The sequence below is a fragment of the Littorina saxatilis genome, linkage group LG16, assembly GCF_037325665.1.
Source record: "Littorina saxatilis isolate snail1 linkage group LG16, US_GU_Lsax_2.0, whole genome shotgun sequence".
Taxonomy (NCBI): Eukaryota; Metazoa; Mollusca; class Gastropoda; order Littorinimorpha; family Littorinidae; genus Littorina; species Littorina saxatilis.
Window position 1 is genome coordinate 33,737,248 of NC_090260.1, and position 27,350 is coordinate 33,764,597.

Consider the following 27,350-nt stretch of genomic DNA (forward strand, 5'->3'; position numbering starts at 1 on the left):
GTTTAAAAAAAGAAAAGCCCGGAAGCAGGGTCACGCAAGGGTCGTGGCAGACGACGGTTTTATCAGTGCAAATCGCCGTTCCTCTCAACAGTCAAAAGCCATCGCTAGAGTTCTTGTGAACCACAGCCGTTGTTTCGTGCATAAAAAACGTGCTATTCTAGATAAGCTCACGTCGAGTCGCATTCAAATGACTAACTATGACGACTGCATTGTGAAAAGGGAAAACTGGATCACACGGGTTCACGATGGCTCAGGGGTAAGATAAACCACGCAAAAATAAATTCTTTGAAAATTGTTCTCTCTTTACGGAGGGCACCTAGGATGTTCTCAATTGGTGAGTGTTTAAATGAAAGGGTGTTTGTACTGTGTGTAAAAGCCTGACCGTATCTGTGATGGTTTACGGGAGGCTTACTCTGCCTTTAAGTTATTATGGATCAAGCATGACCCCCTGTGACCACAAAACTTGACGAGGGTCGGTCAAATTAACTTACTTCAAGTCGGGTGATTATCAAACCCCAGAAGTGTACATAGTATCAAAGCTTTAACTTCAAAAACATCCGAGATAACCTCAACGTAATGTGGGTTTTTTTATGAAACGAACATGACCCCGCCGTGACACCAAAATTTGACGAGGGTCAACCAAACTGGGATCACTCATGAGATCATCAAACCATACAAGTGTGCTAAGTTTCAGAGGTCTAGCTTGAAAAACTTTTGAGATAACCTCAACGGTAAGTTCTTTGTCCACAGTTGCTGACGGCCGGTCCATACAGACGAACACATAATTATGAATCCTAATACTCACCAATTACTCAGGTGAGTCAAAAACGAAAACTTGTTTCGTCTAGAAAAAGCACGAAGCTTATTGATCGCGTGAAAGACGACAAAAGGTGGGTGTACACACAATGACGCTGTGTATGAAGAAATTATGTTATGAATTTGTATTACAAAGGGAAGCCCAGGTGTGTGTGTGAGTGTGTGTGTGTGTGTGTGTGTGTGTGTGTGTGTGTGTGTGTTAAAAAGTGTTCTGCTCAGAGTGGGTAGATTTATTTCACGTTCTTTCTTAGCAGCTTTAACATTCTCATCGGAGTTCACAACTCATTTTATGGCTTCACCTACTCGGATGGAACATAACAGCATCATACATCAGCCATAATTTGTTTCGTCACACCTTCAAGCAGCGCAAGTCTCCCACAGTCAATCACAACAACAAAAACGCGAGTAATTTCCGGAAAATCCGAAATCATCTATTTATGCTAATGGATAAGAGTCACAAAGGAGATGTGTCTTAAATACTAACCGCACGTTCTATGACAGGCATATCCGTTGGCGCAGTTTTTGATTCCACAAACAGTTCCGGGTCCTGGCTCTGAAACAAATTAAACAATGGGCGCTGTGTTTATTCTAGCTGCAAAAGATTCACCGATATATGTATATATATAGCTATTCTGATGGACACGTGGGGGGATTCGGGGGCTGTGATTGGATGGTCTCACACATCCCTTTTCCGATCATTAACAGCTATTGTGTTTTCAGCGTAGCAATAGGGCCCGATATTTAGACGAAATTAAATATCGGACCCTATTGCTACGATGAAAACACTATAGCGTTTATATAGCTATTCTGACATTGTATTCTGTGTTAAAATCATGTTTTTGTCAGCAACAACTACCAGAATGGTCCATGTCGTTGATTGCAGATGGATATCGGCAAAAATTACCAACTTCCGTAGCGTTATGCTTTGGTGATCGGAAAAGGGATGTGTGAGACCATCCAATCACAGCCCCCGAATTCCCCCACGTGTCCATCAGAATAGCTATATCAAAACATAACGCTACGGACGTTGGTAATTTTTTGCCGATATCCAAACGATATCGGCAATAACAAAGACGCATGGTTCCGGTTTCTTCCACGTGTATAAAGTACACGCATACCTCGCCAGGTTTGTTTCTGTGACTAGTCGACAGACGATGCCATTTGCTTTTTTTTTTGTTGCTTACTGTACATGACATACATTACGTGTAAAATCCAGTTCTTTAACAGGCAACAAACCTTGCAAATTTCCAGAAGCTGCAATCTGAAGCGACCTATCTCTGATTCTAGCAGACGATCTCTCCAATGTTTAACACAAAATCAGCAAACTCTCCTGTCACATAGAACGTCCATTGTATAGTGCAATACATCGAACGCAGAAGAAGAAGAAGTATAGTGCAATGTTGAAATGAAGTTACCGGTCTGAAACATTTAGTCGTATCTTCTGAGACAATCCTTGTTCTCTTATCATCATACAGATTTACCGCAGTCTTCACCACGCAAATTCCCAACAGAAGTCAGACTTTCGAACATACAAGCTACGTAGGCAAGCATGACACGTCATGACGTCATATGATTCCTAGCATATTGACGTAATGCTAAACATCCGGTTATCTCGAGTTTTCTCCATAATACATGTCCGTGGGTTTTTCAATGTTCGGTTATTTCCGTGGCTTCATGCGGAAAGGGAACCGTCGTCTGCAATCAACGACATGGACCATTCTGGTACTTGTTGCTGACAAAAACATGATTTTAACACATAATTTAATGTCAGAATAGCTATATAAACGCTATTGTGTTTTCATCGTAGCAATAGGGTCCGATATTTAGACTCGAACAAGTATAATGCGACTCGTCTTCGACTCGTCGGCATTATACTTGTCTCGTCTAAATATCGGGCCCTATTGCTACGCTGAAAACACAATAGCTGTTAATATGTATCAAACATATATTTATCCAACCCCAAGCAGATGCGTTTGAGTGTAGATCTTTGTGATGCGTCCGTTTATTGAAAAGCCAGTCATAGACCACAAGCTGAATTTTAATGCCAACACAGAATCTGTTCACAAAAAAATGTCAGCCAAAAGTGTGTACTGTCTACAGAAAGTGAGATCCGTCGATGTGAACCCAATGATTGTATGTACTTTTTACAGGAATTTTATTGAGTCTGTTGTAACGTTTGGTTTTGTCAGCTGGTTTGCTGGTCTACATTTAGTCAAACTGTCACGAAAATAAACTGAACGCACTGCATTTCTTCACCAAGACAATACAGCTTTGTCAAATCCCCACGACAAGTAAATCGTTCACTTTTCACGTATTCTTTTTAACTTTCTGAGCTGGTTTGAATACAGCATATCATATCTATATTTTTTTATTTTTTTTTTTTAAATCAGGAAATGATAAAAATCCCGCAGTGGGGCACTGCGGTTATGAAATTAAAGGCCCCTCCTGTTTTTGGAACCGCAGGAGCTTTCTAGTTTGCTGTTAGGTAGATTTTTGGTTCCTCTTTCCTGTCATATGCTCTCTTTTTCTTCATGAATTCTTTTCTTTTTTCTGCCTTCTTGCTCATTCACCTGTATTTTTTCCAAAAATCTCTTCTCTTGCCGCTTGTCTCGCGATTCATGTATAGTTTAATCTGTTAGTGTTCTGATGTAAGTCCAGCAGTAGATAGGTTAAGCCTATTTTAACATACTGGAAACTGGTAATCTTCCAGTAGGTATTAATTTAGTTTTACTAAAGCCTGCTGGGACACAAGTAATGGGTTAGTGCATTTGTAAACAGGAATCGCTTGACAAGTGGCCCCCTTCATCCCCCCCCCCCTTCCTCGTCCTGATATGGCTCTGCGTAGTCGGCTGGACGTTAAGCAACAAATAAACAAACAAACAAAAATGATTAAAAAAAAACCAAGATGAAATCATTTTTGGATCGATTTCTAAAATTTGAATTGTACATTAATTAATCTATTGATTCATTGATTCATTCGCTTTCGGCTTCGTGGCAGGCTGAAGGAAAACACAGCCAGATAAGTTTTCGTTATTGTTTGTCTGTTCACTTAAAGACCGTTGGGTCGATATGTTTGTGAATGTATTGTTTTGTCAATAATACACGTTCCAATGACCTGCCTTTCTTGTTTATTGATTCTGAATGTTGGAACGTTGGTAGTTTATCTGTTTTTGGATTGATTTGATCTATTTTCGTTAACTCTGATCACATTTTAAGAGTAAAACGGACATATGTAATATACTTTTAGATTCAGAATTTGATGAAGAATACGATGCAATCAATGTTAAATCTGTTTGCGAAAAAAATCGATTTTAAAGAAAACTTTAATGAGCAAACTCATTCATTAATTGTTAAGCATCCATGCTGAAATGCAATAAATTACTTGACAAAAATTTCAAAGAATGTTGTTGCAAAATGAGAGCGTGACAGTGCTGCCTCAACACTCAACACTCACAAAAAGCCGGATATGACGTCATCAAAGACATTTATCAAAACAACCTGTTGGGATATAATACTCAGGAACTCTCATGTAAAGTATCATGAAGATCAGTCCGGTAGTGTTCTCAGAATCACTGTACACACACACACACACACACACACACACACACACACACACACACACACACACACACACACACACACACACACACACATGTATACATACATACACCACGACCCTCATCTCGATTCCCTCTCCATGTTAAAACATTTAGTCAAAATTTGACTAAATTTAACAAGAGATTACTATTTCTTTGTCATAGAAATCAGCAAAACATAGGGTCAGTGAATCTCGATTTATTAGGGTTTGGAAAATGTTTTCTTTCTTTCTTTATTTGGTGTTTAACGTCGTTTTCAACCACGAAGGTTATATCGCGACGAGGGAAAGGGGGGAGATGGGATAGAGCCACTTGTTAAGTGTTTCTTGTTCACAAAAGCACTAATCAAAAAATTGCTCCAGGGGCTTGCAACGTAGTACAATATATGACCTTACTGGGAGAATGCAAGTTTCCAGTACAAAGGACTAAACATTTCTTACATACTGCTTGACTAAAATCTTTACAAACATTGACTATATTCTATACAAGAACCACTTAACACGGGTAATAAGTGAAGAATTTTATGGGTGAGAAAAGGAAAGTAAAAGGACTTTGGGGAGGCAGAAATAGAGAAGAAACAAGAAAAAGATCCTAATTAGGTTCACGGCATCGAGAGTGATGCGACCTTCTCTCAGAAGTTAGTAGAGAAGGCTCCCCCATCCACCACCAGGGGGACGCGCCTCTACCCCAATTAGGGGGCGCGAGGTTGGAAAATGCTGATTTAAAACGGTTTGTGAGGCTAGATGTAAAAACTGTTAATCAGAAATCAAAGTGGGAATGTAGAAGTCAAGGTTCACACGTTTTATCATCTAAAAGTGGTAACATTTAATTTTTGGAACAAGGAGAGCAAATCCTCTATACGACTCCTCTTCGTTACAACTCACTAACCTAAAGTGGAACACACCCCCACCCCCCATTCCGCTCCCGAAAGAAGACTCCCTCCTTTTTACGACCTTGGTTTTTTTTTATATATGTAACCGAGTGCCAAATGTACTTTACCCTTTCTCACCAAGCTCAAACACTCAAAGCAACTGACACAAGTTAAATTACCAGGTTCTTTATTTCCATAAGATGATGAGGGGAATGTGTGGGAAAGCGGGGGTTTACCTTCAATACAAAACTTCCAATGTATTACTCTCTAGAACTAGAACAACCCAAACAACACTCTAAATCCGTTACGCTAAAGTTATATTCTAGATTCCCACTCTAGATCTACGCTTTAAAACAACACTTTAAATCCTCCCTCCAAACTACACTCCAAAACTCTACTCTAAATCCTCACTCTCAACTTTAATCAAAAACACACAATAAAACTCTAATCTAAAACAAACTCTAATCTAAAAAAACAACCTAAAAGCAATTCTTCAAAAAAACCAATCTAACAGAACCTTTCTAACAAAACCCAACTGAACCCCTCTGACGAAACCTGACTAAAATCCCTCTACGAAAACTAACTACACCCCTCTAACGAAACCCCGTCTACTGAAACCAACTAAAACCCCGTCGCACATTCCGCCATCCTGCAAATCACAGAATGCACGCCATAAGCACATACGTAAATAACTCAACAATTTCAACTACCACAAACTAAATCCTTTAACAACAAAACACATCATTCCTTCCAAATAACATGCCTACAATACAGTTCTCTCAAACACTCAAACGGTTTTCTAAAACATTCAATAAACAAAAGTTTTCCCGAACATTCAACTCACAAAACAATCTACTTGAACATTCAAATAAATCCTCCCACAAGCAGCATACTCTTCTTCTCACTGCTTACTCATTTACAGAAAGAAAAATGTATTAACCTACCAGCAAAGAAATCTTCACATCCCGAAAGGATTTCAGCACGTGACAGACATGTCACACAACGGCATCGAGAAAAACACGCCGCACAAAACACACGTCTTCTCCACTCAAGGATTCCAAGCAAAAGAAAGCCCCAAAAAAGAAAGCGCGCGTAATCTCGCGTAATACTTAAACATAAACCCAACCCAGAGGGGTGTTAGGTTCAAAAAGCGATCATTTTACCTATGCAAATTTAAGAATCGGCTCTTCCGCCAGACCATTTCAATACAGACAAAACACAGTCTCGGAAACCTTAGTGGATCCCCGATAGTACAGGTTTGAGTCCTCGATAGCACAGAGGTACCACGAGTTCAAACGGATGCGCAAAAGTACATGTGTGCCGTAACTGTCGTCGGTTACAAGTTCACATCCTCCCCAACTTAGATTGTCGGCTCCTGGCGACATGCCAGAATTAGAAAAAAATTAAAAAATGCTTGACCTCCGAAGAACATAATATTCTCCATCCTCAAACAATCATTTCAAAAACTTTCACACAAAAACAACCATCAACTGACTAATACAATATTTCTCTAACACTAATAGGTTCTGAAATACACATTTCACATAATCCTTCCAGTGCCAACAATCATATCTCCTGTCAACATCTAACTCACACAAGTTGACAACAAATCACAACTCATTTTCAACAGAGGCAGTTCCATGGTTCACTTTACAAAGAATTGTTCGCCATTTGCCAGATAAACAATAATGATAATATTTACGACTTATCAAAACATCTGATCTCTCTTGAGCATCCATCAGAACAAAATGTTGACAATCTTTACGACTTATCAAAACATCTGATCTCTCTTGAGCATACATCAGAACAAAATACTGACAACCTTTACGATCTATCAATGCATGTCCCCTCTTTGTATCCCAACTGTACTTGGCAACACAATCTTCTCATCAAACTCTAACAAAATGACTCCCGCAGTGGGGCACTGCGGTTATGAAATTAAAAGCCCCTCCTGTTTTTGGAACCGCAGGAGCTTTCTAGTTTGCTGTTAGGTAGATTTTTGGTTCCTCTTTCCTGTCATGCTCTCTTTTTCTTCATGAATTCTTTTCTTTTTTCTGCCTTCTTGCTCATTCACCTGTATTTTTTCCAAAAATCTCTTCTCTTGCCGCTTGTCTCGCGATTCATGTATAGTTTAATCTGTTAGTGTTCTGATGTAAGTCCAGCAGTAGATAGGTTAAGCCTATTTTAACATACTGGAAACTGGTAATCTTCCAGTAGGTATTAATTTAGTTTTACTAAAGCCTGCTGGGACACAAGTAATGGGTTAGTGCATTTGTAAACAGGAATCGCTTGACAAGTGGCCCCCTTCATCCCCCCTTCCTCGTCCTGATATGGCTCTGCGTAGTCGGCTGGACGTTAAGCAACAAATAAACAAACAAACAAACTAACAAAATGACCACTTGCCAAGGCAATGAAAAAACTGGAAGTCCTTAAAACTCACCCAGAATATCAAACCTTTAGTCAAAAATCAGCAGCAACCTAATGTCACACTCATCACAATTAAACTATCCAACAGGAGTATTCATAGGCAACCATACAATCCTTCAGAATCTATTTCAAAAATCCACTAATATTAACTCCAATAAACAAAACCATTTTACACACTGCCTTCAAACAAAGACATCAGTAAGCGCAAGAACTCAAACATTTTAAAAAATACCACGAAGAAAAATAGAAAGTGAGAACAGACGAGACAGTAAAAGTGAGAGCGGAGAAGACAGTAAAGACAAACCAAACGACAGCAGAGAGCAAAAAGGAAGAAAAAGGTTATCTAATTCCTTACAGGTAGCATACCTTGCTCCTGAGGCGTACGAGGCTGGAGACGCCATTCTCAAACAAATTAGAATTTAGTAACCAACTAATCTCAAGAATACAAAATCTAAAATCTAATCACACCCCACTCAATATGTTTGAGTAGTCTATCGGCTAGAGACAGCATAGAACTCTCAAATACCACCACCAACTGGGCCCTCGTGGTAATGATGCAAGTTTGAATGCGTCCCAGCACCCGGTCTACAGTATATAAAATTTAATAATATGTATATCCCACTCAGTACGTTTGAGCAGCCTGTCAACTAAGACAGCATAAAATTCTCGACACCACCAACATCCTTCTCTCCTTCACTCTCCTTCACAATCCTTCTCTATCCTTCACAATCCTTCTCTATCCTTCACAATCCTTCTCTATCCTTCACTATCCTTCTCTCCTTCACAATCCTTCTCTCCTTCACTATCCTTCTCTCCTTCACAATCCTTCTCTCCTTCACTATCTGTCCCTCCTTCACTATCCTTCTCTCCTTCACTATCCTTCCCTCCTTCACTATCCTTCCCTCCTTCACTATCCTTCCCTCCTTCACTATCCTTCCCTCCTTCACAATCCTTCTCTATCCTTCTCCATCCTTCCCTCCTTCACTATCCTTCTCTCCTTCACAATCCTTCTCTCCTTCACTATCCTTCCCTCCTTCACTATCCTTCCCTCCTTCACTATCCGTCCCTCCTTCACTATCCTTCTCTCCTTCACTATCCTTCCCTCCTTCACTATCCTTCCCTCCTTCCCTATCCTTCCCTCCTTCACTATCCTTCTCTCCTTCACTATCCTTCCCTCCTTCACTATCCTTCCCTCCTTCACTATCCTTCTCTCCTTCACTATCCTTCCCTCCTTCACTATCCTTCCCTCCTTCACTATCCTTCCCTCCTTCACTATCCTTCCCTCCTTCACTATCCTTCCCTCCTTCACTATCCTTCTCTCCTTCACTATCCTTCCCTCCTTCACTATCCTTCTCTCCTTCACTATCCTTCTCTCCTTCACTATCCTTCCCTCCTTCACTATCCTCTCCTTCACTATCCTTCCCTCCTTCACTATCCTTCTCTCCTTCACTATCCTCTCCTTCACTATCCTTCCCTCCTTCACTATCCTTCCCTCCTTCACTATCCTTCTCTCCTTCACTATCCTTCCCTCCTTCACTATCCTCTCCTTCACTATCCTTCCCTCCTTCACTATCCTTCCCTCCTTCACTATCCTCTCCTTCACTATCCTTCCCTCCTTCACTATCCTCTCCTTCACTATCCTTCCCTCCTTCACTATCCTTCCCTCCTTCACTATCCTTCTCTCCTTCACTATCCTTCTCTCCTTCACTATCCTTCCCTCCTTCACTATCCTTCCCTCCTTCACTATCCTTCCCTCCTTCACTATCCTTCCCTCCTTCACTATCCTTCCCTCCTTCACTATCCTTCCCTCCTTCACTATCCTTCCCTCCTTCACTATCCTTCTCTCCTTCACTATCCTTCCCTCCTTCACTATCCTTCCCTCCTTCACTATCCTTCCCTCCTTCACTATCCTTCCCTCCTTCACTATCCTTCTCTCCTTCACTATCCTTCTCTCCTTCACTATCCTTCCCTCCTTCACTATCCTTCTCTCCTCCAATATGTTGTTATTTCAACATGTAAATGTTTATCATGTTTCCTTGAAACAAATTAACCGGCAAGCGCATAACTCACGCCCCAAGCACACGGCTTGCAACAAAAACCACACTAACACCCATACATACAACCACAAGTGTTAGTAATCACATCACCACCATGTAGCGTAATCAAACATACAACTACACATCATGTGACATGTCAGTCATACTGGTTGGTCCGGTGTCAGAATAATGTGACTGGGTGAGACGCACGTTAAATGTCAAAGCAGCCCCGCCCTGATATCACCCTTCGTGGTGGTCTGGGCGTTAAGCAAACAAACAAACAAGAAGGGCAAAGCCCATACAACTCACATGCTTTACACATTTTTCCTACCAAAATACAATACCCAAGGTCAAGGTCATACAAGGTCATGCAACACAAAGCTGTTAATTCAAGACATAGGAAGTACAATGGTGCTTATTGGCTCTTTCTACCATGAGATATGGTCACTTTTAGTGGTTCACTACCATATTTTGGTCACATTTCATAAGGGTCAAAGTGACCTTGACCTTGATCATATGTGACCAAATGTGTCTCATGATGAAAGCATAACATGTGCCCCACAAAATTTTTAAGTTTGAAACAGTTATCTTCCATAGTTCAGGGTCAAGGTCACTTCAAAATATGTATACAATCCAACTTTGAAGAGCTCCTGTGACCTTGACCTTGAAGCAAGGTAAACCAAACTGGTATCAAAAGATGGGGCTTACTTTGCCCTATATATCATATATAGGTGAGGTATTCAATCTCAAAAACTTCAGAGAAAATGGGAAAAATGTGAAAAATAGCTGTTTTTTAGGCAACATTTATGGCCCCTGCGACCTTGACCTTGAAGCAAGGTCAAGATGCTATGTATGTTTTTTGGGGCCTTGTCATCATACACCATCTTGCCAAATTTGGTACTGACAGACTGAATAGTGTCCAAGAAATATCCAACGTTAAAGTTTTCCGGACGGACGGACGTCCGGACGGACGGACGGACGGACGACTCGGGTGAGTACATAGACTCACTTTTGCTTCGCATGTGAGTCAAAAATGTCAGGCATAATATCAAATCAATACAACACAATCAAACACACTTTTCCAGGGATGATCCACTCCCCAACTCTTTCCCTTTGCACGGTATGCAAATAGTCTTCAATAAACGTCTGAAGAATGCTAATCACTGTAGTCCTTCCTCTGGCAAGTGGTGAACTTAATTCTTTGTAAAATGAACCAAGGAACTGCCTCTGTTAAAGATGAGTTGTGATTTTTTTGTCAACTTGTGTGAGTTAGATGTCGACAGGAGATATGATTATTGGCACTGGAAGGATTATGTGAAATGTGTATTTCAGAACCTATTAGTTTTAGAGAAATATGTATTAGTCAGTTGATGGTTGTTTTTATGTGAAAGTTTTTGAAATGATTGAGGATGGGGAATATTATGTTCTTCGGAGGTCAAGCATTTTTTAATTTTTTTTTAGTTCTGGCATGTCGCCAGGAGACGACAATCTAAGTTGGGGAGGATGTAAGCTTGGGAACGACAGTTACGTTACACATGTATTTTTGTGCATCCGTTTGATCTCGTGAACTCGTGGTACCTCTGTGCTATCGAGGATTCAAACCTGTACTATCGGGGATCCACTAAGGTTTCCGAGACTGTGTTTTGTTTTTATTGAAATGGTCTGGCGGAAGAGCCGATTCTTAAATTTGCATAGGTAAAATGATCGCTTTTCGGTTCAAGCCCCTGGAGCAAATTTTTGATTAGTGCTTTTGTGAACAAGAAACAATTGACAAGTGGCTCTATTCCATCTCCCTTTTTCCCTCCGCCGCGATATAACCTTGAATGGTTGAAGACGACGTTGGACACCAAATAAAGAAAGAAAGAAAGTAAAGGTACCCGACACCCCTCTGAGTTGAACTTGTTTTAACCTTGTGACGTAGGCACGCGGGATGTTGTGGGCCGTTGGGGCTTTCTTTTTGCTTGGAATCCTGGAGTGGAGACAACGTGTATTTTGTGCCGCGTGTGTTTTCTCGATGCCGTTGTGTGACATGTCTGTCACGGGCTGAAATCCTTTCGGGATGTGAAGATTTCTTTGCTGGATTGCGGAATGTGCGACGGGGTTTTTTAGCTAGGTTTTCGTAGATGGTTTTTATTAGTTTAGTTTTTTAGTTGGGTTCAGTTAGGGTTCAGTTAGGTTTTCGTAGACTAGGTTTCGTTAGAGGGGTGCAGTTAGTTTTAGTAGAGGGATTTTAGTCAGGTTTCGTTAGAGAGGTTTTGTTGGATTGTTTTTTTTTTTAAGAATTGTTTTTAGGTTGTTTTTTTAGATTTCGTTTGTTTTAGATTAGTTTTATTGTGTTTTTTTGATTTTTTGGGGGGGATTAAAGTTGAGAGTGATGATTTAGAGTAGAGTTTTGGAGTGTACTTTGGAGGGAGGATTTAACGTGTTTTAAAGTGTAGTTTTAGAGTGAGAATTTAGAACATAGCTTTAGAGTAAAGGATTGAGAGTGTTGTTTTGGGTTATTTAGTTCTAGAGTAATACATTGGAAGTTTTGTATTTGAAGGTAAACCCTCGTTTTCCCACACATTCCCCTCTTCATCTTATGGAATAAAAGAACCTGGTAATATAACTTGTGTCAGTTGCTTGAATGTTCGAGCTCGGTGAGAAAGGGTAAAGTATATTTGACACTCGGTTACACTTGAATGGTGAAAGTTGGATTTTGCAACGAAATAACATGTAAGTCAAAATATCATTGTTTCACCAAGAATTAGATACATGAGTGGAAGATGGGTCCGAAGTTCGATTAGCAGTACTTTAGGGTGTAACTGAGACAGTCAAGGTGGAGTTTATGTGAGATAAACAAGGCCTGACGTCCTACCTGTTATTCAGGCATCGCGGACTCAACATTCACACCGACCGCTAGCTTTTTCTTGTTCGCTGCTCGATCTGCCGAAAGTTGTAACTTCCTCTGACTCTTGCATGATGGATACCCGCCGAATTTATCTTTAAGAGGCCGAGTTGAGAGGAACATTGCTGTTTGAGACGTCGAACCGATTCAAAATAACGTCCGCATGTTTATGCGGATGTGGTGCACGCGCATGGGCAGAACGACTTCCCGGCTGAAAGTTATTGGTATTGGTAATGACGAATCAGCGAATACATTTTCAAAGGTGAAGGTCACTTTCCAAATATGGAACATTTTGCAAGTGAAAGTAGCCTTCGCCAGCACTGTATTGTGGCCGATGAGGGGTACGGTACAAACGGACTTTTTTTTCATGACTGTGACATCGTCACAAAAACGGGAATTCCCGCTGAGTACGGTGCAAGCAATAAACTTGACAAACTCATCGACATGTGATCACATGTTGCTGCTGCTCTGCCATGAAAAAACCGATTTTTTTGCAGATTTTTAGCATTCACTCAATTTGCAAATCATCACTTTATTGAAAACAAGAAGGGCAAAGCCCACACGACTCACATGCTGAACAGACCTTGATCTTTCTTTCAGAATCATTTTACAATAAAACTGAGAAAAACAATATTTTACACATTTTTCCTACCAAAATACATGTGACAAGGTCAAGGTCATCCAAGGTCATGCAACACAAAGCTGTTAATTCAAGACATAGGAAGTACAATGGTGCTTATTGGCTCTTTCTACCATGAGATATGGTCACTTTTAGTGGTTCACTACCTTATTTTGGTCACATTTCATAAGGGTCAAAGTGACCTTGACCTTGATCATATGTGACCAAATGTGTCTCATGATGAAAGCATAACATGTGCCCCACATAATTTTTAAGTTTGAAACAGTTATCTTCCATAGTTCAGGGTCAAGATCACTTCAAAATATGTATACAATCCAACTTTGAAGAGCTCCTGTGACCTTGACCTTGAAGCAAGGTAAACCAAACTGGTATCAAAAGATGGGGCTTACTTTGCCCTATATATCATATATAGGTGAGGTATTGAATCTCAAAAACTTCAGAGAAAATGGGAAAAATGGGAAAAATAGCTGTTTTTTAGACAACATTTATGGCCCCTGCGACCTTGACCTTGAAGCAAGGTCAAGATGCTATGTATGTTTTTTTGGGGCCTTGTCATCATACACCATCTTGCCAAATTTTGTACTGATAGACTGAATTTATAGTGTCCAAGAAATATCCAACGTTAAAGTTTTCCGGACGGCCGGACGGCCGGCCGGACGGCCGGACGAGTACATAGACTCACTTTTGCTTCGCATGTGAGTCAAAAAGAGGATGACATTGACAAAATAAACATCATGCAGTTATTCTAGGGTGTTCAAAGTACTTAAATATGCTGAAAACCCAAATCACATCATGGGACCATTTTGGACCAAAATTCCGTGCCACCTCTGCCCTTAAAGCAGAACTGTTTTCCATGAGTAGAAAATAGTTTGTCAGAGTCCACTGCAAGTTTAGTGTCATTTCCAGCTCAATGATACAACTTCATCGAGCCAGTCGAATCTCCAGAGATTTTTCTTGTACTTCTGCTAGTCAATTTCCCGGGCTAGAACGGTTTCGTCTCGCTTTAGCTTCCTCATCATTTTGGCAGGTGGCTCGAAGCGATGTAAAAATGGCGCCGAATCATTCTTATACGGTATGCTTATACTGAATCCCCGATAGCTACGTTGAAACGGTGACTGTAGGAGACAAAGAGCGTGTTCCCATTCGGATCGACCAGCAACTGTCTGACCGTTTTAGGAACCAACCGTTCAAGAATAGTATGGAATGGAGCGTCGCGATCAGCGGACCGGCCGAAAAACTTGGGTCTATACCTACATATACCCCAACATTTTCTCAGCGGATTTGCACGAATCTTTAAGAATGATCCCTGGAGCCTAAAAATTTACGGAAGAATCCCATGTCTGAGAGGCACTGGCTTCAAAAATCATCCCAGAAAACCTTAATGTTAAGTTTGTTAGAATCAAACATGACCCCGCTGTCCGAGATAACCTGAACGGTAATGTTTGTGTGCAAGGCCGGGCCTCCTGACACAGATCAATACTATACGACTTGAGGTGAGCAAACAAAAACGTTACTTACTGCAGCTAAAGTCTGCCGATTGCACAATGTATCCTGATGCACACACGCACAAATTGTTGCCGCTTGCTGCACTGCAGATGGCGTCATGGGTCGAACAATTTCCACCGACACAGCGGCCTCCACCAAGCCCTTCTAGTGGAGCTGTATGATAAATTATTACAGCATGATGTGAACTCACACAACCACACGTGCGCACACGTACACACAAACACACACACACTCAAACACACACACACACACACACACACACACACACACACACACACACTAAAACACACACACACACACATACACACACATACCAGAAAACCTTATGTTAAGTTTGTTAGATAACTATGATAATTGACGAAGTGTGCAAAGTTTCAAAGCTCTAGCTTCAAAAACATGCGAGATATTCTCAAAGTTCAGTCGGGAGATCATGAAACCCTAGACGTGTGCAACGTTTTAAAGCTCTGACATCAGAAACACCCGAAAGATAATCTCGAACTGATGGCCGGCCGTCTATACAGACGGGCTCGGTACTAAAACTCACCGATTATTCAGGTGAGTCAATACAATGTATTTGGTCCCAAGAGAAAGCTATAAGTACCGTTTACGGTATACAAACATTGCCAGATAGCTCACCACAAACGGATCCATTGAGAGTAGCGACACTGCCCTGACACTGACAGGTATGGTTTTTGCACTCAGCTCCCGCTGTACACACACGTGACTCGTCACAACTCTGTCCACTGTATAACTCTGTGAACATACACACATATATACTTAGGACCACTTTCAATCACATAATAATAATAAGAATAATAATAATAACTGGACATTTTTAAGTGCCTAACCTATGGCTCTAGGCCCTTTATAAAGGAACATTATAAGATGTTTGGTGGCTTGTTGATTCAGCGCTGCGCGCTGAGAGCACGTGTTGAAAATTTTCATCGACCAGATTGTGTACGAGGTGTACCTGAATATCCCATATCCACCCATCGCACCCCCTGGGGGTGCATCGATTTAAATTGTAGTGGAAAAATCACAAAAGGACAAATTGCATTTAGTTTAGTATCCTGCAGTTCCCATGACTTGTCTCTACACCAGCAACATAATGATCAAGTGATCTCCCCTGAAATGCTCTCGTGAACTGAAGTCTGAAAAGAGGGGAAATGAAAAATGGCAGCGAACACTCCTCGGCAAAATTCGTAAGTGATAGTTGTCAAACAGTTCTCATTTTTATTCCTGTGTCAGCGGTTTTAGTCTACAAATTATATGTTTAGTAAGATGTACATGTTAGATTATTCCTAAAATAATATGTTCCACACTGAAAATGATGAAATAGTAGTGCACCCTACAGGGGTGCATTGGGAGCGAGCGGTACCATGCTTCTTTTTTTCAGTGCACCCTACTAGGGTGCATTGGGAGCGAGAGCTACCATCCTTTTTTTGTGTCTGTGTCTGTATCTGAATCACACTGTCAGAGGTCTCTGATTGAAATAACCGTGTCAATAATACAATGATTTCCATCGCCTGTGATTTGACCCGTTTGAGTTTCATGAAAACTATCAGGCCTAAAAAAATATGTTGGTCTAAGGTAACGTGACTAAACAAAAGTAGGGTCCATCGGTGTTTTTTTTTTTTTTTTTACTGTGCTTTTGATTTGATGCTATTTTGATCCTGAGAGATAAACATATTATGTGTGTGTGTAGGAGGAGGCGATACACAGTGAACGAGGTAGTGTCAATGCTGGAAGACGATGATTTTCTACAAGCAACCGTTTACATAACTCCTCCTGGAAATGCGGGTGATTTATCGGATGAGGATAGTGGTGATGAAGACGAGAATGGCTGCATTCAAAATCTAAATCACCGACAGCTTACAGCAGAGGCAGAATTAGTCGTGACAGACTTACAAGGCGAAACAAAAACAATTTCATCAACGAATGAATACTCAGATGAGCAACCCCACTCATCACGTACACATTCCATCATCACATCAGCCCCACTAATTCCTGCTCCACCAACGCATGCCCCATTTGATCCTAAAGCACATGCACATCTTCATCCCGCTCGAGCCCCACCATCTACGGCCCAACAACCTCCTCCCAAACGTGCTCGGTGTGAGAATCCACCTGGTCCTGCTCCATCTACTCAAGATGCACCCCACGCTGAAGCCACACGACCTGTCGCACCATGTGCTGTAGCCCCACATGGTCCTGCAGCACATACTCAAGCTCCAACAGCCCCTGCACCATGCGCTCGAGCACCAGCACCTGCACCACGCGCTCGAGCCCCACCAGCCCCAGCACCACGCGCTCGAGCCCCACCAGCACCACGCGCTCGAGCCCCACCAGCCCCAGCACCACGCGCTCGAGCCCCACCAGGCCCAGCACCACGCGCTCGAGCCCCATCAGCCCCTGCACCACGCGCAGGAGCCCCACCAGCCCCAGCACCACGTAGGCATGCCCGAAGAGCTCCACAGGGTGGCAACCAGCAAGCACAACGTAACTGGCAACGTGCAGACATGCCAAGAAACGGGCTTCAAACACAAGTTCCTTTCCCAAATATTCCAGATCCAGCCTGGTACAATCAAAACCTGAACCCAGTGGACATATTTGAATTTTTCTTTGATGATGATGTCGTCGACAATTTGGTACAACAGACAAACTTGTATGCCAATCGAGATAATGGCAACCATGCATTCACTACCAACAGACAGGATATGCGATCTTTCATTGGCATTCTCCTCTTGTCAGGATACAATGCCTTGCCAAGGCGACCTATGTACTGGGAAAGAAGTGTTGACTGTCAAGCGACAGTTGATCTGCTGACTTTCAGGCGGAGGGTGGCTCAGACCTATCTCATGCGTCATGGTGCAGCGGCGACTCCATTGAGAGTAGGTCGAGACCTGACCTTCACACCCAGAGTCCCTGAGGCCGTCAGGAGTGACAGAACAGGTCACTTATCTTGCAATTCAACACAGAAAAGATGCGCAAAATGTCACAAAAACACAAGGAGGATGTGTACAAAGTGTCGAGTTGGCCTTCATCTCCATTGCTTCAACGAGTTCCACGGAGTTCCTTGAATTTGCTGCATCGTCGCTCTTCATCATGGAGTTCCTTGGCGTTGTTTTTTTCTTGATTTGAACTACTTCTAAGAAAGAAGTGGAGGAGAGGATAGGGTTATTCCTCCCAGATATTTTGGTTTAATTTTTACCAACACAAAGATAATGTACACTTATTTTGAAAGAACGCAAATGAGCAATCAGCTGGATATTGTGAAATCAAAGAAATGGCCCAACGTTGCTATGTTCGTTTCAAGGCAAAAAATAAAGCTGTTTTTACAAATTCATTTGTCTGAAATATGTCCACAAAATGTGAGTTTTCTATTTAACTTCATAACGTCTCAAGGTTCCAATGTGGGGGTGCACCTAACAAAAAGGTTATTGTGGTCATTGGCCCCCAGTGCACCCTGTGGGGGTGCACTTAAAAAAATGTTATTGTGGTCATTTGCCCCCAATGCACCCTAGAGGGGTGCACCCAAAAACTTCTAAAAAGACTAGGAACAAAACATTTGGGGGGGCAAACGACTACGGATATGTCTTAGTGGTACTCCTTTCAGTAAAAAAAACACTAAAAAATGATAACTGCCCCCCCAAAATTTTTTTGGGTGGATATGGGATATGCCCACCAAATTTGAAGCAGATCCATCGAGAACTTTGGCCGTGCATCGGGAACTGACACACGGACACACACAAGTCGTATATAGATATACTAGAATGAATACCCGCTTCCCCGGGTAGCCGGCTTCGCCGGGAAGAAGTACTTAGAGCCGTACGCCGGCTTCGCCGGGTCCGAACAATGGACCTTCCAAGCTTAGGTCCCTCCCAGATTCGTGGAATGGGAACAGCACGAAAATGATTCAGTGGCCATAATGCCATTCCTGACCATATCGAGTCCCATCCTTGTCGACGAATGTAACCGTGTTAATCACCTTTGGAGGCGAACTCCACTCAAACAGGACTGAGCAAGTTAGAGCTTATCTCTAAGCCCTTTTGAACTGTTATGGCTTCTCAAAGGAAGGCCAGTACATAAAATTACACAAAAGCCGCCAGACCACATCACAAACAGAACTGAACAATGCACAGGTGTTGCTCACATAGAGACACACACACACACACACACACACACACACACACACACACACACACACACACACACACACACAAACAAACACAGAGAAGCCGTATCTATAGAGAGATAGATGACAGTGTATTTTTCGCGTGGCAATAAATTGATTCGACCTTTGCACTTTTACAGTGAGGATAATTTACGGGTCCAATTTACGTTCTGGACACTGCGGTGACCTTCTAAAAATAGTAACAGAACGCCGGGAATATCCGAAGATACTATAGTGCACCATACGAAGGAAGGGAGGTAAACGCTGAAAACATGGAGAAGATGAGAAGATAAGGAAGAGTTACTTATAATGGTGAAATGAAAACAAAAACCAAATTCGGTTCAGCGCTGCGCGCTGAGAGCACGTGTTGAAATATCTCATCGATGATATTGTGTCCGGGGTGTAGCTGAATACGGTGTCCAAATTTGAAAAAGATCCACCGAGAACTTTGGCTTTGGTGTGTCGGTATGGGGGCCCGGGTAGCTGAGGTGGAACCAAAATAGCTGAGGTGGAACCAAAATCGGTTCAGCGCTGCGCGCTGAGAGCACGTGTTGAAATATCGACCAGGTTGTGTCCTGTACCGGGTCTACCTGAATATGCCCACCAAATTTGAAGCAGATCCATCGAGAACTTTGGCCGTGCATCGCGAACTCACACACAGACACACAGACACACACACAGACACACAGACAGACACAAGTCGTATATATATATAGATATATATATACAGAATAGAACAATTAAAAGTACAACCTACATAAAACAAATTAATCAAACAGACACAAATCACCACATGTACTGTTCACACAATAATCATAATTATATGCAATACACACTATATTATATACAAACATACACAGCTAACACTCTCAACAATCATAACAACTTTATGGGAGAGGAGTATGTGCAAAAATGGAATGAAGAAGACATTAGACCAGGTTGGTGTAATATTCTGTGAAAAAGAAAGTTTTTAACTGTTGTTTAAAAGAGCTGAGAGAGGTGCAGTGTCTGACAGAGAAGGGAAGAGAGTTCCAGAGTGGTGGTGCAGCACAACAGAAGCTTCTTGCTCCGTGCTGCTTCCTGTGAATCGCTCAACTTTCAGTAGCCTGGTGTCAGCGGATGATCTGAGTGTGCGTGATGGGGTGTATATGTACAGGAGTTCAGAAAGGTACTGAGGGGCACTTCCTGAGAAGACCTTGAAACACAGACAAGCGACTTTGTACTTGATACGTTGTTCCACCGGCAGCCAGTGGAGTGTGTATAGCAGGGGAGTGACATGCTGTGTTTTCTTTGACCTAAAGATGATGCGGGCTGCAGAATTTTGAACAGTTTGGAGAGGTTGGATAACTAACGAAGGGCATCCAATCAACAGGGCATTACAATAGTTTAAACGAGACAATATGCAGGAAGTGGCAAGGTTTTTGTGGCTTCTTCAGTGAGAAAGTGGCGGATGGAGCTGATGCGTCTAATTTCAAGGTAGGCTGCCTGACATGTTTTGTAACATGATGTCTCATAAAGAGGTCAGAGTCAAGGTAGAACCCAAGATCTCTGACCTTCCCTGAGAATGTGACAGATGCTGAGCCTAACTTAATACAAGTATTTGCTGTCACTGCAAGTCTGCAAACACTCGGACAGCTCATTGTTTGAACAGTTCTGCTAACATACGTACCGATACTTTGAACAATTCCGCAAATATACGTACACATACTTAGAACTATACTGCAAACTTAAACAGCTATTGTGTTTTCACCGTAGCATTAGGGTCCGATATTTAGACGAGACACGTATAATGTCGACGAGTCGAAAACCTTTTTTTCTGTTATACTTGTTCGAGGGGTTTCGCTCATGGTGCATATGTTAATGTTAAATATGTGGATGAAAAGAGAACAAGGCATATTTTAGAAGAAAAAAAGGCAACGACTAATGTTTCAGACTGGTAACTTAATTCATTTCAGTATCGCATACAATGGGCGTTGCAAAGGGAAAGGAGAGTTGGCTGATTCAGTGCAAAACACTGGAAAGACCGTCTGCCAGACGGCAGCTACTAGAGTGTTGCAAGGTGTGTCAAATAATTCGATTTTAGCCGGAATATATTTCAAGCACGGTAAGAAAAACATTGGTACATTTTATATCCTCTGTCGACCAGTCATAACGCAAACCTGACCAGGTATGCGAGCACTTCATCCGCTGCAATGCAACTGGAAGCATTATTATATGAAGTCTTATATCGCGCGCGTATCTCCAGACTCGGACTCAAGGCGCAGGGATCTATTTATGGAATCATGCGTTCTTTGTTGTTGAAAAAGTAAAGAATATTGAGCAACTTCCGTGGAAACACGGCCCGATGATTGAAATAAGGTTGCGTGAGACTATTCAATCACAACCCCCAAATTCCTCCACGTGTCTATCAGAATAGCAATATAAAAACACATACTTTGTACAATTCTGCAGACAAACATAAACATACTTAACACATTTTCGAGCAATATAAGCATACACACTTGGGATAAATCTGCAAAAATACATACAGAAAGATTCGACAATTTTAAAAAGATTGCAAAGAACGCACAGTTCTTCGCAGATCTTAAAAAAAAACCGAACATTAGTATACTTGGGCATTATACAAACACATACACCCGTTGGTTATTGAGACAGTTCTAAACAAAGCATACGCACAGATAATTGGGGCTATATATATATTCTTCAAACATACACACACTGTGATCGTTGAGGCAGTTCTAAACAAAACATACACACACTTAGATCATGTGGGCAGATCTAAACCAAACATACACACATTTTGATCGTCGAGGCAGTTCTAAACAAAACATATACACTTTTTGATTCTTGTGGCAGTTCTAAACAAAACGTACACATACGTTGATAGTTGTGACAGATCTAAACAAAACATACGCACACTTAGATCATTGTTGCAGTTTTAAACAAATCATACACATACTTTGATCTTTGAGGCAGTTTAAGAACTGCCTCGTATAATTTGTTTAAAATATACACACACTTTGATCGTTAAGGAAGTTCTAAACAAAACACACACTCTTTTGTCGTCAAGGCAGTTCTAGACAAAACAATTGAGGCAGTTCTAAATAAAATATACACACACTTTGATTGGTGATGGAGTCTTCCGTCGATACGACGGACGAGTGGCAAACAGTTTAGCTTTTGGAATGCGTCCGCATATATATGCGAGTAGAGGCCAAGCAGTTCCAAACAAAACCTACACATGCTTAGATCATTGAGGCAGTTCTAAACAAAACATACACACTCTTTGATAGGTGATGGAGTCTTCCGTCGATACGACGGACGAGTGGCAAATAGTTTAGCTTTTGGAATGCGTCCGCATATGCGAGTGGAGGCCAATTTATAAAGTTATAAACAAAACATACACACCCTTTGATCGTTGAGGCAGTTCTAAACGAATCATACACACACTTTTATGATTTAGGCAGTTCTACACAAAACATACACAGAGAGTCATACTAGACTCAGTTCTAACAAAACCCACATACACACATTTGGCTTATTGGAGCAGTTCTAAACAAAACGTACACACTTGATCATTGAGGCAGTTCTGAACAAAATATACACAATGATGTATACTCACTGCACTGATTTGAGACAGGGTCGCAGTGTCCTTCCGAACAGTGGCTGGGATATGCAGTACAGTCTGACAGAAGCTTATACTCTGCAATGAGAAAAATATATCCTGCAACCATCAGAAACACGTACATAACTATGGTTTTTGTTTCCCATCGTTGTATGGATGCTATCAGAGGGTGGAAATCAGTCTTCCTCCAAAATGTGGATATCTAGAACCAGTTAGAGTCGGGATACACAGGAGTGTGCGTTTTTAGGTGTTATATTGTCTGAATGATGTACGCACATGAATTTGTCGACAAAACAAAACCACGGGTCAACAACAGAGTTGCACCCCTTGTCTGCACTTTTAGCAGATTGACAGAGATAGTTTACGTTCCTTGGCGACATGGATACCGTCTAAGAGTATCTATGAAGACAACTTTCTTTCTTTCTTTATTTGGTGTTTAACGTCGTTTTCAACCATTCAAGGTTATATCGCGACGGGGAAAGGGGGAGATGGGATAGGGGAAAGGGGGGAGATGGGATAGAGCCACTTGTTAATTGTTTCTTGTTCACAAAAGCACTAATCAAAAAATTGCTCCAGGGGCTTGCAACGTAGTACAATATATGACCTTACTAGGAGAATGCAAGTTTCCAGTACAAAGGACTTAACATTTCTTACATACTGCTTGACTAAAATCTTTACAAACATTGACTATATTCTATACAAGAAACACTTAACAAGCGTAAAAGGAGAAACAGAATCCGTTAGTCGCCTCTTACGACATGCTGGGGAGCATCGGGTAAATTCTTTCTCGTCCCAACCAATATGGCCATCCCCCTAACCCGCGGGGGGTTATGAAGACAATACAATATGGATGTCGCAAATGTTGACACCGCAGACACAACAGCATTGATAACACATTCTTGTCCATTTATGTATTGTAAGAATTCGCGCCAAAAGTAAATGCTAAATTTGCTGTGCCACAGAGTAATGTACAGTTAAACATACAGATACCGAATGTGTTATATAATGTTATTAATTATCGATTAAAATGGCACGCTCAAGCGTCTTAAAAAAAAACCACCCAAAAAATGGATTCAAGGCTCACAGATTCAATCCTCCACCGGACGGAAGCTCTATTAAAGCTGAGCTTCCAGAATCTCCCGTTTGTAATCGTGCCTGAGTACGTGGATGTTCACACTTTGTGTACAAATGATCCTCAGTCTGTAGGGCTGTGCGAGCAAGACGGTTGATCTACTTAAAGCTGAAGGGCACCGATAGAACTAATGAACTGTGCGTCTCCAATCAATCATTGACTACTTGGATACTAGTGAGGTTGCGGGGTAGACGCCAGACAACTCAGCACGACGACAAGTGACAGTGACCTTCTTTTTCCCTCTCACACAGTCGGGACGGAGCCTTTGCGAGCCGTTCCCTATGGAAAATGGAGCAATTTGTCGTCGTCGCCAAAACGGAAGATAGAAATTGATCTTTGCTGTTAAGTCCAGTTCACTTTAATCCAAGTATGACGTGTTATGGACATATAGATTGTTCATTTTGCAAATAGCTTTTGAAGAAAAATAACAAATCTTTGATAGGCATGGATTTACAGGGTTTTTTTCGGGTACCATCTCAGATGCTCATAAGTCTTTGCAAAGAAGCCGCTATAAACTTTGCGCAGAAGACGGACGCGTATGAAGTTCAAAACCAAGACTAATGTGACGTCACTTTTCCGCGCAGCGGTCCGGGACGCGTGTTAAAACAACGCCTGCGAAGGCAAAATTTGGTGTTTTTCACGTCGGGGCCGAACGAATGCACACATGATTCGTTTTTCGTTGACTCAAGGGTGTTTGGGTGGTGTTTTCAATTCTGTTTTAGGTTCCATCATTATGTGGTCTCTTAAAAAGCAAAACATGTTTTTGAAAGGGCAACAAGCGGAGTTATGAGGTGGCCGGGGTACCTTTCATTGTACCGGCACGGTTGGCCTAGTGGTAAGGCGTCCGCCCCGTGATCGGGAGGTCGTGGGTTCGAACCCCGGCCGGGTCATACCTAAGACTTTAAAATTGGCAATCTAGTGGCTGCTCCGCCTGGCGTCTGGCATTATGGGGTTAGGGCTAGGACTGGTTGGTCCGGTGTCAGAATAATGTGACTGGGTGAGACATGAAGCCTGTGCTGCGACTTCTGTCTTGTGTGTGGCGCACGTTATATGTCAAAGCAGCACCGCCCTGATATGGCTCTTCGTGGTCGGCTGGGCGTTAAGCAAACAAACAAACAAACAAACCTTTCATTGTGGTAGCAGGGATATTCAATTATATACTGTTCGGTTATTTTGTATGAAAAGAAATCTTGAGAAAAAGACCAGAGAGTACCAACGGACGTTATGCCAGACCGGCACGGTTGGCCTAGTGGTAAGGCGTCCGCCCCGTGATCGGGTCATACCTAAGACTTTAAAATTGGCAATCTAGTGGCTGCTCCGCCTGGCGTCTGGCATTGTGGGGTTTGTGCTAGGACTGGTTGGTCCGGTGTCAGAATAATGTGACTGGGTGAGACATGGAGCCTGTGCTGCGACTTCTGTCTTGTGTGTGGCGCACGTTATATGTCAAAGCAGCACCGCCCTGATATGGCTCTTCGTGGTCGGCTGGGCGTTAAGCATACAAACAAACAAACGTTATGCCAAAACAAAGGCCTAAGCATTTCACGCGGTAACTGGATATGAATGAGAGAAATGAGTACAATTGTATTCGACATTATTGTATGGGTAAGGATGGTTTGGGATCGCAAGCGGGGTTGTGAGGCTGGGGGGTGCGTTGGGTGGGGAGGGGAAGGGACTCCTATGGCTCATAAAGGGACAGTAAGCTTGCTGAAGTTTAAATTGTGATCATTTAACTGATGTTTCTACTTGGTCATTCATCTTTCACTGTACATATATGTGGACTCCTTTTTCTGTTCACACACACACACACACGCGCGCGCGCGTGCACGCACACACACACACACACATTAACACACACACACACACACAAACAAATACACACACATATACACACTAACACACACACACACACACACACACACACACATACACACACACACAAATACACATACATACACACACACACACACACACACACACACACGCACGCACGCACGCACACACACACACATACACACACACACAAATACACATACATACACACACACACGCACGCACACACACACACACACACACACATAAACACATAAACACACACACACACACACACACACATAAACACACACATACACACATTAAACACAAACTAATGAACGAACAGACGCACAATTTAACACGCCACGCAGGAACGCCCGTAAACACTGCATTCACACACATACGCACATCCACTCTTCGTGAACTTACTGCAAATGCTGTTCTTGCATGTTGCAAAATCCTTACAAGAGTTGTCTTCCTCCCGGCAGCGTTGTCCCACTTGAAGCTCTGCAACCCACATGTTGAATTATTATAAAAGAAGGTATGATATAGTCCTGTGAGTTTACCATCGTACACTTTTCCGGGAAAAGCGAGCTGCCATACACTACGGTGCTACTTTTTTTCCCGGAATGCCTCTATATATGTTCATGTTTCCATACCCTGAGACTTTCGCTGTGAACTCGGGATCTGTATCGTGCGTATGCGTACACAAGGGGGTGTCTGGACACCAAGGAGGTCCGCAAAGAGTTAACTCTGGGAGATTTTACATCTCTCGTCGAAAGTCGGGGGTAGAAGACACGCCAGTGTCTATCATACTCACTTCAAGTTCCAGCAGAAGTGTCTATCATTCTCACCGAAAGTACCAGCAGAAGTGTCTATCATACTCACTGCAAGTACTGCCACTGCAGACTGTTCCTCGGGAGCAAAAATAAATGGACCCACGTAGACCACAGTATTCGAGAGGTTTCAACTCTGTGACAAACAAAGTGAAAAACAATATTGTACACACGCTGTTTCAGAGGTTCAGAGGTTATAGTGCCTCAGATTGTGGCCCGGGAGATACCCCCTCCAACGTGGGTTCAAATCCCATCAGTCATTTTTCACGTGGATACGGCCTACTCCTGTCTGGAGTACTTTGGGTGTTCTTACTTCGTATGTTTTATTGTTCTTAATTTTGTTTTTTAAGGTGGTTGTCATATGTTGTTTTGGTTGTTTTCAGAGCAGATGAACCACACTTTTCCATCCATTGTAATTATTTGTATGAACAATAAATGATCTTATGTCTTATCTTATCTATGTCTTATCTTATTTATGTCTTATCTTACGTCTTATCTTATCTTATGTCTTATCTTATCTCATATCTTATCTTATGTCTTATCTTATGTCTTATCTTATGTTTTATCTTATCTTATGTCTTATCTTATGTCTTATCTTATGTCTTATCTTATCTTATCTTATGTCTTATCTTATCTTATGTCTTATCTTATCTCATGTCTTATCTTATCTCATGTCTTATCTTATCTTATGTCTTATCTTATCTCATGTCTTATCTTATCTTATGTCTTATCTTATCTCATGTCTTATCTTATCTCATGTCTTATCTTATCTTATGTCTTATCTTATCTTATCTCATGTCTTATCTTATCTTATGTCTTATCTTATCTTATGTCTTATCTTATCTCATGTCTTATCTTATCTCATGTCTTATCTTATCTCATGTCTTATCTTATCTCATGTCTTATCTTATGTCTTATCTTATCTTATGTCTTATCTTATCTCATGTCTTATCTTATCTTATGTCTTATCTTATCTTATCTCATGTCTTATC

At 41.7% G+C, this 27,350-nt stretch overlaps 1 protein-coding gene and 1 long non-coding RNA gene across 2 annotated transcripts in view; one reads left to right on the forward strand and one right to left on the reverse strand.

Annotated features, from left to right (window-relative positions):
* The window catches only part of LOC138949968 (protein draper-like), a 259,036-nt gene that overhangs the window by 192,815 nt on the left and 38,871 nt on the right, over positions 1–27,350 (forward strand). The gene's annotated exons all lie outside the window — the stretch shown is intronic.
* Positions 1,301–26,032, reverse strand: LOC138950900 (uncharacterized). The gene is made up of 5 exons (XR_011450863.1): positions 25,952–26,032; positions 22,576–22,656; positions 15,416–15,532; positions 14,792–14,932; positions 1,301–1,369 (listed from the first exon to the last, which is right to left on the reverse strand). It is a non-coding gene; the product is annotated as an uncharacterized lncRNA (long non-coding RNA).